The sequence below is a fragment of the Pogona vitticeps genome, chromosome 3 (genome assembly GCF_051106095.1).
Source record: "Pogona vitticeps strain Pit_001003342236 chromosome 3, PviZW2.1, whole genome shotgun sequence".
In the NCBI taxonomy this organism is placed as follows: domain Eukaryota; kingdom Metazoa; phylum Chordata; class Lepidosauria; order Squamata; family Agamidae; genus Pogona; species Pogona vitticeps.
In genome coordinates this window covers 150,984,580-151,000,720 of record NC_135785.1, presented here as the reverse complement: position 1 = coordinate 151,000,720, position 16,141 = coordinate 150,984,580, and positions in this window count along the sequence as shown.

Sequence of the window (16,141 nt, the reverse complement as noted above, 5' to 3'; positions counted from 1 at the left end):
TTTCTGAAACTGCCACCAGCATATTTTGTCCCAAGTTTGATCCATCTTGGGTACCTAGCTACAGAACCAGAGATAAGGAGCTTTATTTCCCACTGTGCCTCTCTGAGGTGTTGTTGTTGTTGTGGTGGTGGTGGTGTCCCTTAGGTTGACAATGCTTGTACAAGGGCACGGGCAATGGTATATCCCAGTGCTGCTAACGGAGATCCATTTAAAAACTGGAGATGAGTCCAATACAAAAGACATTTGAATGATGGGATTTATTATCTAAATGGCTTGAGTCAGTAGATTGAGATTGATAAACATAGAATTAAACTAAGTTGTAACTGCAAGTAGAAATCTGGAAGGGCAATCAAACTGTAGAAAGGCGGAAAGTGGACTTGATATTGTAACACGAACAACAGAATTTGATGACAGTATATTTTATGTTCTCCTTCTCCCCCTTTTTTGTCCATTCCCCTTACCTTATGTACCCCTTACCCTATCCCTAGTTTAAAAAATAAAATAAAAAACCCATAAAAATAAAGTCTATAGGTACTGAGACCTTCTTCAGGGATAATAGATCGATAGATTGATAGATAGTTTTATGTTTTGGGGAATAGGATTCTTCCAAATTCTGACATGAAGAGACAGAATCTGCATCCCTTGGGCTCATGGATGGATCAACATACACTTTTTAAAGAGGATTTTATACTTCTGAAAAAAAAATGATGTGGTAATGATATTTTAAAAGTATTGAAATACATTTTTAAAATATATATACCAGCCAAGAAAATATTGTATGTTTGTAGAATTGTACAAGTGATATAAAATTCTATAAAATGTGTATATTGATTGAACAATCCTATAGTGTAAATTGGAGCCTGTAAATTTTTCCTGTAATGTTCCCTCTTTGTTGGAGGTCCACTTAGGGATGGAGAGGAGCCTGTGATCCTTCCCTACTCTGAGAGTCTTGGGGGCTACACATTGCCCCTACATTGAGCTTGCTACCCATTTTACCAACCTCATAAGGAAGGGAGGACGAGTCAAGCTGAAGTTGGCTACCTGAGCCGATTGGGATCAAACTCACATTGTGTGCAGAGTCTTGACTACACTACTGAAGTTTAACCACTTCATCACAAGGCCCAATGCTATGATGACCTCGAGTAGGAGCAGAACAAGAGATACAGGAAGACTAATGAGTAACAAGTACTTGAAAACTTCTGGTACAGATGCTGGGAGTGAGTTGCACTTCTTCATTGTTTATTTATGCTTACAGTCTCTCATCGATGCTATTAGGACAAATGAATCATAAAAGTAAGCAAGTTGTTTCACTCTTTTAAGTTATTCAGCAGATGAGAGGAGTGAGAAGTCGTAACATCAACGGAGTCAAGATAGTTTCTGAGAAAAAGGTTAACTTCATGACTCATACTCTTCTTGAGCCAGTAATTATCACCCTTCCACTTCTCACTACTCTCTGCTTTGCAGGCAGTGGAAAATAGCCAGCATAATTTATAGTAAATTTATAGTTGTTCTTATAAGCAGCACTGATAAATTCTAATAGTTCTTCTTAGAGGTGGCATATAAAATGCAAGCTTTCAGCAAATAATTTCATGCCCCCCCTATTTTATCTCAAGTTCCAAAGGACACCTTGACATATAATAATGACTACCTGAGAGTGTATTGCATGTGAGGATTTAAAAAATGTATAGTTACCATCTGGGCAGACTGAAATGGGATGCTTTCATAGCTAATACAAAATTCTTTCATATTAACTGACTTCAACCCTACTCAGATAGAGTATGTGGCAGTAACAATAAATGAACTGGAATTCAGATGGGTGGAATGGAGTGTAAGAATGGGCACACTGGCACAGCCTTGACTTTGAGGATTACCCGATACCTATAATCAGGGTTTATTTATTTGAGCAATTTCCTATAGAGCAGTTGTTCCCTGCCTTGGGTAACCTACATGGTCTTGGACTGCAGTTCTCAGAAGCCTTCACCTCCAGCTGTGCTGGCCAGGGTTTCTAGGTATTGTAATCTAACAACACCTGGGTTATCCAAGTTTGGGAACCATTGCTATAGTGAACTTTGGACTGCAGGCCCCAGAAATCCTGGCCAGCACAGCCATTGGTGAAGGCTTCTAGGAGTTTTAGTCCAAGAATATCTGGGAAACCAAGGTTGGGAACCACTGCATATTGCTTCTGTTAAGTGAAAATCTCACTCTCATAGTAATTTGGAATTTGGTATTTGCTGAATGTTGGCATTCCACAAGTAGTCATTTTATGGAGAAAAGCCACTTTCCACTTGAGAAACAGACCACTTGCAGGAGTGATGAGATTCTATACATCTGCTAAGGGGGCATTCTTTTTGGCAGAACATCTCCATTTTTCACATCTTTACCTTACGTTTCACCTGAACAGACTCCCAGAGATTGTATGTGCTACTTGTATCTGTATAAAATGTATGTTTGTATGTGTGTTCAAGTTATATATATGTAAATTCTGCTCACAATCTACATGTTGAGAGCTGGAGTAGAGCCAATGGTCACAAGCCCTCTCCATCCTCCACCCCATCCCAGGTGTCCTCACAAGCAGCAACAAAATAGGGCCAGTGAAAACAGTAAAGCAGTGGTTTTTCATTGTGTTGTGGTAAAACATTTAACAATGGTTCCTTAGTGAAGAGATTGGTAATGACAGCCATCCTTTCCTGGAAGACACTTTGTCCTCTATTACCAAGTTCCCTGCTATTTATTAACTGCTGGACCTGGTAAAGGTTGAGGAGCATGATGAAAGAGCTCATTAAACTAGAGAGATTATTAAGGAGGTTCTGAATAGCTCTATGACTAGAAAGAAGAGTGCACTTAAGGAGACAAAGTACAATTAAAGAATTACATGTGAATACTGTACCTGCTGCAGAGTGTAGCCATAGAGAATATTTTGAGTGTTGTAGGTTGCATTTCCAGTGCATTCGAAGTCATAGTGACATCCAAAGAGGATATCCTTGAATCTGCTACAATGTACTGGGATTTCTTTCAATCTGGTAGTGATACTTGGAGTTGAGCACTTAAATAAAAACAAATGCAATACAGAATTTGTTTGTCTGTCTTCTATACTTGGCAGCTATCTCCAGTTTTCTAACAAATGTCAGATTATTTTATCTGTTTTCGTAAAATGAAGACGCAAAATGTCAAATACTTTTAAATAATTATCAGTGAATCATTTAGCTTGCAGTAAAACATTTATTTCCTATAGGTCATTACCTTATATTTCACAGGACATTTTGAATTGATTCATTCTGTTTATGGAGTTCTGGTTCAGTCACTGTGCTAATAGTGAAGTTATTTATGAGGGAGAGGAACCAGTCTGCTCTATTTCTTCCATCCAGCATGTAAGAGGCTAAATCTAGTTGTTAGTCTCAGTTTGAGAAGACCCACTGAATGAATGAGACTTGTTAAATCCGCACTTAGCTAATGTCTCACTGATCCAGTATGTCTACTCTAGTTGAGAATAACAGATGGATTTAGCTCATTACCAGGTACTTCGGGGCTTAAGAAAGGACCCCTGATTTATGCTATTTTATGTCCTTAAAAAAAGAGAGGAGCCATTTTACTCTGAGAGAAAAGTGAAACTGGCCGGCAGCTAGCATGGAACATTGCTTAGCACTAAATCTAATTTATTTATTTTATTTATTTACAAGATTTTTTAGCCGTACCATTACCAATGGTCTCTGAGCGGCGTACAACAATATTAAAACTTTAAAAACATTAATACCATTTAAAGTAGGCAATATTATAATAATACCCCATATTAAAAACAGTCATTAAAACATTAATATTAATAAATCCTGCTGCTCATATGGCCAGCTAAAGGAAAATATTTAATTAAAATGCTGGCTAAACAGAAAGCTCTTTACCTGGCACTGAAAAACCAAAAGTATTGGAGCCAGGCGGATATCTATAGGGATGTATATAGGGATCTGTGTTCACAAATACTTGAACATGTTTTGCAGCTAAATGCCCAGAAGCTGTTCAGTTTCTGATCTCTGGTCTTCTGCATAGTGCACCAATTCATCTCAGGGGTTGGAGCTGTTAACCTATCCACTCATAACTGCAGAAGAAGCAATTAACCAGCTCCTGGTAACTAGATGGAGAATAATGTACCATATTTTTCCGTGTATAAAACAACACTTTTTCCTTAAATAATTTGAGAAAAATTGAGGGTCGTTTTATACACAGAAGGCAGCTCTTTACCACTGCCTTTTGCAAAGGCACGGGACTTAGCAAAAAGGAAGGAGGGGTGTTGCTCCCTTCATTTTTGCTAAGCTCCATGCCTTTTCAAAAGGCAAGGACGTGGTGGTCTTAGCAAAAAGAAAGGGGAGGCATTGCTCCCTTCCTTTTTGTTAACTCCGTGCCTTCTCAAAAGACGAGGGCGCGCTGGGCTTAGCAAAAAGGAAGGGAAGACATCACTCCCTTCTATTTTGCTAAACTCCGTGCCTTCTCAAAAGGTAAGGGAAAGCAGTAGTCACTTTGACAGCCACTTTCCTTGTCTTTTGCCAAGGCATGGAGCTTAGCAAAAAGGGAGCCCTTTGATCCCTGCTTTTTCTAATTTGGGGTTAGAAAAGGGGGGTCATCTTATACTTTGGGCCATCTGATAAACGGAAAATACAGCAATTAAAATAGTAATACAAATGCTAAAACAAACTTAAGCACAGAGCTACTCAAGACTATAGTTTAAAAAAAGGAAAGAGAAAAAGGTTAAATATTGCTTTGCACTGGATCTTCTAAATCTTCTAACCTAGGAAATAACAAATATAAAGGCATTTACTGTGGTGATCCCCCTTTGTGCCCTTTATATCTTTGGGCTCTACAAAGGTAAATACACCCTTTTCGCTGCCACCAGGTATTCTCTTAATACCAATTCAGGTCCCACACACACAGGAGTTGCTCATATAACTTAGGAATCAGGTTTTCAATTAAACATTCTTTTATTAATGAACAAATAAAAAGGAAATCAATATATAACTGGTTCAGGTATTCATGTATAATAAATCATGTGTTCAATCACTGGTATTCAGAACTCTTGTGTACTTTAAATCAGTATCTCCCACGTTTTACTTATAAGTTCATTTCTGCCTGTTACATCTGTGTTTTAATCTTTCAGTTTCTTTTCTGAACCCCTTTTTATCTATTCCTAAACCCTAACACTTTCTCAACATCTTGTGGTCCCTAACTCTATCTCTCCCTGCTTCCAACTCTATCCCTATCTCATTCCAAGTGTCTCCCTAACTGTCTCTTCCAGGTGTCTTAACTGTCCTTTTTGCTCCGCCCCTCCTGCTCTATCCTCTGATTGACATGCAGGGATGATGTCATCTTTTGGAGAGAATTCTGACTTAGCAGTCTTCAGTCATAATTCCACAATGGCAGCCATCTGGATCCAAGTTTATAATGCCTTTTCCCACCCGGTCCTGCACTTTGAAACATGGCAGACAAGTGTTTTTCTATTCCTGCTGATGTGGAAAAGGCTTTTACTTTTGGCAGCCCAGCAAAGAGAGCTTCTGGAAGCACAAATGTAACATCCTGGTGAAGTGGATTTGTAGGAATGTCTGAGAGACTCACTCAAACGCATTCTAGGAAGTGCACTGTCAGATTAAGACATGGGGAATGATCCCATAAGGATATTTTGTAAGTAAAAGAAGGAACAACCATATTTCTCATTCACCTGAAAAGTATGAGCATTAACCCTGAAATTACTGTAATATATTACCTCATGTTTTCCCAATTGTCGAGAGATTTCCCCACCTCTTTCTTTCTCTTTCAACTCTCCTTTCTAAAAATTATAACCTGCAATGTTTAACCCAGGTCTGGTGCTTAACTTGCAGTTCAATTGTCCTGTTGTTTCACAAGTCCCCTAGTCTCCTCATCCCATCCTTAGTAACTAGCACAGAATAATGCACAGTGGTAAGTGGATGGAGATATGTATCCAGTGAAGTAATTAAGACCAAATTGTCTCATCCTAGGCAGAAAATAATTCAATTTCTTGCCCCACACTCCTAATATCCATTGTCCATCTTACTGACTAACAAGAACTTATTTCTCACCTCCATTGGTATACTCACCATGCTTAGGAAAGCGCTGTAAAAGTTACAATTTCTCTCATATCTTTTTCATGTTCTCACCCATGTGGTGAGCCGACACAGCAGCAAGCATGTTTCTGTTACAGATGTGATACTTTCCAGGTTTTGAAAGCAATAAAAGAGAAGGGAGGGTCTATACACTCCTCTCTAACCTGGAAATAATGATAGAATAAGTTTTTCTGGCTGTTTGGCCATGTTCTGAAGGTTTTTCTTCCTAACGTTTCACCAGTCTCTGTGGCCGGCATCTTCAGAGGACAGGAGTCAGAACTCTGTCTATGCTCTGGTGCAATTTGTGGGATATTTGAGTATTTATAGCTGTGGGATCAGATTTTGTCTTTTTCAGGAGATTGGGTGATTATGGTGATCAGCATGTTTTTTGTTTTGGGTTTATTGTTGCGATAAGGGGGAGAGATTATCTGTCAGTGGGAATGATGGGTGTTGTTAGCTGGGAGCCATTGAGTTTTAGACTTTTTTCTTTTTTGTTGAAGCTCTGCTGATGTTTGTGGATTTCAATGGCTTCCCTGTGCAGTCTAACATAATGATTGCTGGTGTTGTCCAGTACTTCTGTCTTTTGAAATAGAATTTCACGTCTAGCTTGTTTCAGGGCATCTTCAGCTACTGCTGATTTTCTGGTTGTTTTAGCCTGTAGTGTCTCTCATGTTCTTTGATTCTGGTGTGGATGCCACGTTTTGTGGTTCCAATATATACCTGACCACAACTACAAGGTATCTGGTATACTCTTGCAGTGGTGAGGGGGTTCCTTTTGTCCTTTGCTGACTGTATTGCTTGTTACATGAAAACCTTCGAGAATACAATGATAGAATAAGCTTATTGATACCAAGAAAGCAATGTGACTCACAAGCTGATAAGTAACCCTCAATCAAAAGGTAGCCATTTTAGTTTCATTAAAAGTTGTCTGGAACAGATACATCTTTCACATTCACTTTAAAATGTTATATCCTTAATGTGTTCATTTGAGAAGTCACATTTCATCATTGTTTTGGAACTGCGTTATGAACATGAAAGTCCTAGTTTGGATTTTATCTAAGCCATGTTCTCAATGGTTGGCAATGGACAAACCATTTCTTCTGCTACCCTTTTTACTGGTTCTATATAGAATCACAATACACATGCTACCTTGTTATATAACAGTTTTGAAAGTTATATTATGTAACTAGTAAAGGGGAGGTGAGTGTTTGCTTCTCCATGTAGGAAAAAAACCCACCCTCTTCCCACTGTAGCTCTTCGACTTCACCTCCGATCTTCTCCAAAGGGTTCCATAGCATGGAAGATGTCACTAGGAACTATAGAGGGAGAGGGCAAATTGGCAGAAATTGTCTTCATTCCCTAAAGTTAATGGAGGCCTCCACAAAATGGAAGAACCTTAATGTAAGTACAGTGGTGCCTCGCATAGCGAACGCTTCGCTATGCGATGAAACCGCATAACGAAGGGTCCCAGGCCATCGCTGGAGCGTTCGCTCAGCGATGGCCCCTATGGGCTTTTTTCGCTATGCGATGATCGCGCGGACGCGATCAAAGCATAGCGAACAGCTGATCGGCTGTTCCAAAACGGCCGCCGCTAAAACAAAATGGCGACCGCTGTTTTGCCTCGCTAACGAGGCATCCAAAATGGCTGCCGCAATGGAGGAAACTCGCACAACGGTGAGTTTTAAGTCCATAGGAACGTATTAAATCAGTTTTAATACGTTCCTATGGGCTTTTTCGTTTCACTTAGCGATGGATTCGCTGAGCGAGGGTTAATCCGGAACGGATTAACCTCGCTAAGCGAGTCACCACTGTACTCCTATTCATTGGAGGGCTTCACTGGGTACAACCCATGCATTTCAACTCTTTGAAATAGATATTTTAAAAAGTAACAAAAGTCTTATTTTCAAAGAAAGATTACCCCTTTCCTCCAGGGCATAGATCTTGTTTGAATTATAATACCTATTACTGGACTCATGGGACAAATTAGAAGCATACAGTAGTTAGTTGGAGAAAGACCCTGAATTAATTTAAATAATTACTCTGAACAATATGGAGGTGTTAATATGGCAATAAAGTGGTGATAAATTTGAACCATGGCTTTGTGTTATAAGTTAAGTCATAACATTAATTACTTGAGCACTTCACATTGTTATATCCTTGCAGATGACTAATGAGCATTCAGTTACTTTGCCCTTCAAATATGCATAATAATATTTTTTCACATCAGATTTTTTTTTCATCTGTAGAGCCACTTGGGATGCAAGCATAAAGTTGCAACCTCTGTTTTGATGCCACTGACAATGTGATAATAAATAGTAAGGAAAGTACTACTCTACAATGTTTGCTTTCTCAGAAATGAGCAGTTATGAAATGAGATGGGTAGAGTAGGATTTTGAAGAATGGCTTTAATTTACCCATATGTACATGTCCAAATTCTGAATACGTACCACAAGATTATGTTAAAATCTGGGAATATTCTGTAATAGACAGAAGGTTCTTCTGCCACCAGAAATGTCCTTTTTGACAGAACCTCTTCCTCTTGCCGGATTTCAAGAAATCTGCCAACAGACTGATCTACCCGCAGAACTGCTCTCTTGGCTGAGATCTCCTAACAGAATAGCCAAAAGAGAGTGGGAGAGAGAGAGAGCATAGAAAGGGCAGAGTGAGGGAACAGCTGAGTTATTCCAGACCCATATCTCCACCATCCCAGAAACCACTAGGGGGTGACTACATGGGGAAATAATAAAGGATGCTCCAGGATTGAGATGGTCAAACTTGTATTATTTTCTATTGATTATACGAATGAAAAGTCAATGCAAATCTGGCCAGAGTTATTTTCATCAATCTGATTATAGTGGACCCTTGACTTATCAAGTTCCCTTCTCATGGAAATTTTGAGGAATGAAAAGCTCCGGCCACAAACTTTTAGTTCGACTTGCGGCCGGAGCTTCGACCTAGGAAAGGCAGGGGGAAAGGGTGGGAAATTCAAAGCAGCCCCCGCTGCCCTCTTGCCTCCTGTCCCTGTGGACAGGAGACAGAGGGCAGTGGGTGCAGCTTTCGAAAGCTTCTTTTTTTTGGCAATTTCATACTCACTTTCTCCTGACTCCCACATAGTTGATTAAAGCAATTTAAGCCAGGAAAATAGAACTTCCTAGGTGTGAACACACAGCTTCTTCTTTGTGGCCTCTGTGAAAGACACTCTGGGTGATCCGCGCATGTGCAGAGCCTTGTTGGAATATTCTAGAGTTTCTGAAATCAGAAAAGATACATTAGTACAAGCCCCTCCCCTCTAGTATGTGTATCTTGGCACCAAGGCTTTCCCTTCAGTTTCTCTTCAACTGCCATGTTGAGAGCCTCACTCATAGTTTCTGTGAGATTTTTCTCTGGAAAAAAAAGAGATAAAAGAAAACCCTTTATTACTATATTAATCTATTTCTTTACCTATTTGCTTCGATTTTGGGGCCAAATTTCTCCCCCTTCTCTTCGGTTCATGGCCTCTTCAGGCCTATTTAAACATTGTGTGGTCTGTAATAATAAGATCCCTTTTCTGATGGCCACGCTAAGTGCCTTTTTTTTTTTTATCTTGGAGAGGCTCATGAAACCTGCCCCCACTGTCAAAACCTCGGGCATGGAGTGCTATGCAGTCACCTTCCCAAGCTTAAACTTCACCTTTGGGAACAATCCCTCCAGCCAGGCAAACCAACCAACATGCAATTCCATGCCTCATGCCAGAGCCATGGACAAGTCTGTTTCCAAAGCGGTAAAACAATGCCATTGGCCACTCGCTTCTGTTCTGAAGAACAAGGGACTCCTTTGATGTCATCTTCAACCTTATCTCCTGCCGCTCGGCCTCACAAGACAAAACCATTGATGTTGACTGCCTCGACATCAAAACATCCAGTAACCAAATGAAAGGCATCAACTGGCCAGCCTTTCGTGACTGAACCTCATCCACAGAAAAGGCGAAGTCATCAAATTTGAAGCTGTCCAAGGATTTCCACACCAATTTCGCAACCACCTTCCAAATCTGAATATCTTGTCTGCATCAGATCCCACTCTAATGACAAGGCTCCTCCAGCCATCACCTCATCCCTCCCAGTCCCCTTATTGGAATCAGCGCATCAACTGCCTGGCTACTTCTCCACCAACCAGTGCTCCACGGTTCTCCAGATCTCCTAGGCTGTTTCACCCACCCAGAATGCTGCTGCATAACTCGAGACTGTGCCTTATTCTGCCTCTGTTGGCCTACCACCTGAGCCTCCGACACACAAATGTAGGTACCAACCCTACCAAAAAGTCCACTTGCCTTCTTGCACGGACACTACTTACTGCTGGCACCATCATTAGGAACTCTTTTGCCCTGATCAGTGCCCTGCTGAGATGCCTGCCAAGCTGGTAACCTTTCCTGGACCATTAGCGGCATCTGAGCATTTTGTTCTCACAATGGAACTTTCAGCATTGAAGTGATCATGCCTCCAGCATTCCCCAGACTTAACCGATACCTCATATCCATTGGGGCCACAAAAAGCCTTGGTGATCCAATAAATATTTCTCAGCCCCAGCCACTTTCTCAGTACCAACAACCCATTATTTTCCTCTGCAGCCGGATGACATAGACAGTTTATCCCACTCAGCATCACCAGCATCTGTCTACTCTACAGTAATCCAATGAAGTCCATTTGAGTCCTAGCCAACTTGGCAGACCCTTCAGTATCGACACCAGGCTCCACAACCTCCATATCGAGCCTGCTTCCATGCCAACCTCATCAACATAGACAATCCTCAATATCAACCTCAGCATGGAGGCACCTTCGACAGAGACAACTCAACATTGATAGCCCTCCCATTCCCAATATCAAGGAGATCAGCCTTTCAACACCAATGTCAATTGACAGTTGATCAACTCACTTCAGGGTGCTGATCCTTCTGACCAAGACTTGAGACCTCAAACACCATTGGTGCTCTTAATGTCACCAGATTCAGACCTTGCAGATCCAGACTCACCATTTCTGGCTCAGGATTATCAGACTTATGCCCAGTTAAAATCTATCGAGCTCCAGCTTCATAGAACCATTGCTGAACCATCAGACCATCTTTACGATCCAATTTCTAAGGACTCTACCACACCAGTCCACATCTCTATGCTTCTTTCTCTTCTTATCAGAGATAAACTTTATTGGACTTAGCCAGCTTCATTTCATGCTCTCTCCTGGCATGTTGATAACCTCTATCATGTTCCCAATCCCAATGCCATTTTCCTACAAAACAGCCTGCTCCTAACTTCATCTTTGTCAAAGCCTCTCAATCCCACTCTCAACATCAAGGACAGTCAGCACATAGGCTGATGGCCCTATTCTTCAGCTGCCTTTACCACGGGAATCGCCAAGTATGAAGGGGCTATGGGCTTCTTATGGGACAATATGTCTACCCTGACTGAGACACTGCCTGATGATAAAAGGGTTCTAGGACAAACCTTTAAGCAAGAAGGCCTCTCAGTGGCCAATCGGTAAATGTTGGCAGCATGCCACACTGCCGATGCCACATCAGTCTATGGTCACCTCTGTAGCACTTTGCTATTTCTCCTGGCTTAGGACTGCTGGCCTCACAGAGGATGCCTGCACCCATATTGAAGACCTCCTTTTTGATGGTATTGGCCTTTTCAGTGCTGAAGCAGATGACATACTTGATAATGTACAAGAGAAATGAACAGCTTCCAGGTGCTGTGGAGTTTCCCCACATATCAACACCATCCATAATGCACACAGTGGTGTTGCCCCTACACCTCCTATTAGGTTTCAACATGAACCTCAGAGGCAAACAACCACTGTTACTGCAAAAAGACCTGGCAGCAAACTGCACTCAGACACCATGAGCATAAACCTAAGCTTCAGGTTTTACATAAAATTGGCAAAGATCGATCTTGCTACTCAACGTAATCTCTCTGCTGAGAACCTTCACCCCACATGCACTTGTTCCTGCACTGATGTTTCAATGTGTCCTCAGCATGATGGCATATGTAGTTCAGCACACCCGCCTAAAGATGAGATCCCTTCAGGAATGGTTTCTGGACGTGTTCTATCAACTCCTTGACCTGCCACATGCCCCCTTACGTGTCACTCAAAAGCTTGCCTCCGAACTCTTGTGGTGGTTCTCCAAACAAAACCTGACAATCCAGCAGCCCTATCCACAGATACAAGTCACTACAACCACAGTCCTTACACGCTGGGGAACCCACGGCGCTGATCCATGATCCTCCAGATCCATGCCCAGTGGCTAGAGAGAGAAAATGCTTCACATCAATGAACTAGAACTACTAGCTGCCATAAAGGCCTGCAATGCCTTCAGAAACCACCTCTGTGGCAAAATGGTCCAGATAGCCACAGACAATACCACACCAATGTACTACATCATTACTCCCAAGCCCCCTATATCTCGCTGTCAACCTGTGGAAGTGGTGCCTCTTGCACCACATTAGTCTCTCGGTAGTCCATGTAGCTGGCCAAGACAATAACCTAGCAGACTTACTCAGCCACAAATAACACTCATTGGGGGACACCCACAATTGACCTGTTTGCATCCACAATGAACCAGAAATGCAAACGCACAGGAGTCAGTGAGAACTCCCTCAGCAATGGCTTCATCAGAAGTTGGCCCAGAACACTGACTTACCTCTTTCCACCATTCCCACTCTTCCACAAGGTGGTCATCCATCTCCAGCAAGACAAACTGAACGCCATTCTGGTAGCCCCGTGGTGGCCACAACAACCCTGGTTACTCACTCTCCACCAGCTGTCTTCCAAGGTTTACCATCTTCCCTGTTTACTTCACATCCTCACCCAAAACAGGGCTCAGATCCTCCACCCAGATCTCCCAGCACTTCACTTTGCTGCGTGGAGAATTCTGCCTCCTTGATGAATGTTATTCACCATGCAAAGAAACCCTTGACCAGGAGAGCCTACATGTATAAATGGATAAAATTCCAATCCTTCACTTCCTCAACAGCATGGTCACCAATTAATGCTTCTCTCCACACTGTTCTACATTTTCTTCTCCACCTTAAGAGCATGGGAGTTTCTCTCATCACTCAAAGTATATGTCTGCCATTGTGGCACACCAGCTACTGACCTTTCCAGCCTCTTAAATTCTTCAGGCATCCTAGTCTCAAGTGTTTTCTCAAAGGGCTAAGTCACATATACCCTGTTACGTGCTCTCCTCCACCTCAGTGGTCACTGACATGAGTCCTTCGACACCTTAAAAGGGCCCCTTTCAATTCCCTGGCATTGACAGATCTCCATCTCTTGGTCCTTGTGGCTGGGAAGAGTTCACTGACCTTTAGCAGGCTGTATTTTTCAGGTCAACAAACTCTACCCAGCCACAAGGACCAGGGATCATTGAACAAAAAAGACCAGCTAAAGACACCTATCAGTCACAGTGACAGATAATCTCTCCCCCTTATCACAACAATACATCCACAACAAGAACACGCTGGTCACCATCATCACCTTATCTCCTGAAAAGGACAAAAGCTCTTCCCACAGTTATAAATACTCATTATCCAATGAACAGCAACAGAGCACGGACAGACTTCTTACTCCAGTCCTCTGAAGATGCCGGCCACAGAAACTGGCGAAATGTGAGGAAGAACAACCTTCAGAGCCCAAAAAACCCACAACAACCATCACATCCTGGCTGTGAAAGCCTTCAATAATACAAATTAAGACTTAATTAAAAATAAATAAATAAATAAATCAGTTTAATAATAATAATAATAATAAGAATAATAAGAATAAGAATAAGAATAAGAATAAGAATAAGAATAAGAATAAGAATAAGAATAAGAATAAGAATAAGAATAAGAATAATTCTCTAGTGAGCGACTGGTTTCTTCAGTCTTCTATATCTGCTGTATCCAGATTCAAATGTCTGTTCTTTAACCTTTAATCTTCTAAACATGAATTGTCCTGAACATGAATGGAATATTGAAGAACATGAACTGTTCTTCTGAACATGGCTTCTCTTGCCTACTCCTTGCTGCTAGAGACCTGGAAGTGCTTCCTCTTGCAGAGCCGAGCTACATTTGGCTTGACTGAGGAAGCATTTGAGACCCTCAGTATGGCTTCAAGATGATCATCAGTAAGTCTGGACCTGTATTTGGACTTACTGAAGTTCAAGGTGGAGAAGAGCTTTTCACACAAGTATGTGCTCCCCAAAAGGCACATGGTCCGCTTGAACATTTGAGAAAGCTCAGGGAAGCTGGGGGTCAATTCTTTCAAAAATTGCCCAAGCTTATCTGCTCTTCCTCTCACCTCCCTGAACTTTGCTTTGAGTTCAGAGTTGCACTGCAGGTTAATGAGCTCCATTTGAAGCACAGGAAGGGCATCTTGCACATCAAAGGAGAAGATGTCTGCAAAAATTTTAAATGTGGCTCTGTGCGTCTTGAAGTTTGCAAATCTGTGATCAAATTCCTCCTGTAGCTTCAAAATGACATCAATGTACTTCTCACCACTGATTGGTGTGCCTGCATCCATGAGTGCCTTGCATGCTGGGAAATGGCAAAGGTTTGTCTGAGAGAGCTGGGCTTTCCATAACACAAGTTTTGTGGAGAATGCTCTCATGTCATAGGCAGCATTGACAAGTTGCCCCCAGCCTTGTAACTTCTTGTTCAGTATGTTAAGCTTATGTGTGATATCAACAAGAAAAGCTAAGTCCATGAGCCATTTGGGATCACTAGCACAGGAACAGCCACTCCATCTTTCTGCATGAAAGCTTTCACTTCTGCTCTCAACTTTAAAAAATCTGTTCAATATGTTTCCCCTGCTGAGCCAACGTACCTCGGTGAAGCAGAGCACCTCCCCATATTCTGACTCAATTTCCTCTAAAAAAGCACAGAACCTTCAGTGCTTTAAGCTCCTGAATATGATTTGGTTGATGCAATTCACAATGACAGACATCACATTGTCAAACTTCAGGCATTTGCTTCAAAGGGCCTGCTGGTGCAAAATGTAATGCAGAGCAAAGGCTTCCTCCACACCCTCCTCTTCCAGTTTATTTTTTGAACGAGTAGCACAAGTCAATTTTTCCTCCCTGTCATTGATGGTGTTCCATCGGTTGTTATTCCAACAAACCTCTTCCATGGCAAACTGGCATTCTCAATGGCATCACACAGCTGGTGAAATATCTCCTGAGCGGTGGTCTGGCCATGCATTGTAATTAATGTCAGCAACTCCTCCATCACTTCAAAATTGTCATCAGCACCACGGACAAACATTGAGAGCTGGACAGTGTTGGTGATGTCTGTGGTCTCATCAAGAGCGACTGAGTATACACCAAAACATTTGGCTTTCTCACACAGTTGGTCATAAATATCACCAGGTCAGAAATGTGCTTTGCCACAATGTTGGCAGAAAGACTGATGTTGTCAAACTGACCTTTCTTTTCTGGACAGAGTATACTTGCAGCCTGTAATATGCACTTTTTGACAAATTCACCTTCTGTGAATGGCTTTCCTGCTTTAGCAATGATATCACTAACCATGTAGCTAGCTTCAACTGCCACATTATTCTCTTTGGTTGCTTTCTTGAAGAAATCTTGTTGCCTCAGTAGACATCTTTTAAGATTGGCAACCAGGTTGGCTCTCTCATCTCCCTGGTATTTTGCATAATCCTCAGCATGCCCAGTTGTGTAATGATGTTTCAAATTGTATTCCTTGTGCACCGCAACTTTCTCTGTGCAAATAAGACACGTCGGAAAGCCCCAGTGCTCAACAAAGAAATATTGCATTTCCCACTTTTCCTGAAATTGTCTGTGCTCATCACCAACCTTTCTATTCACTGCAGGCTTTGAAATGACATGTTTGGGGCTGTGTGGCATGGTGGGCTAAACCACAGAAGCCTGTGCTGCAGGGTCAGAAGACCAGCAGTTGTAAGATTGAATCCATGCGACGGAGTGAGCTCCTGTCGCTTTGTCCCAGCTCCTTGCCAACCTAGCAGTTCAAAAGCATGCAAATGTGAGTAGATAAATAGGTACCACCTTGGTGGGAA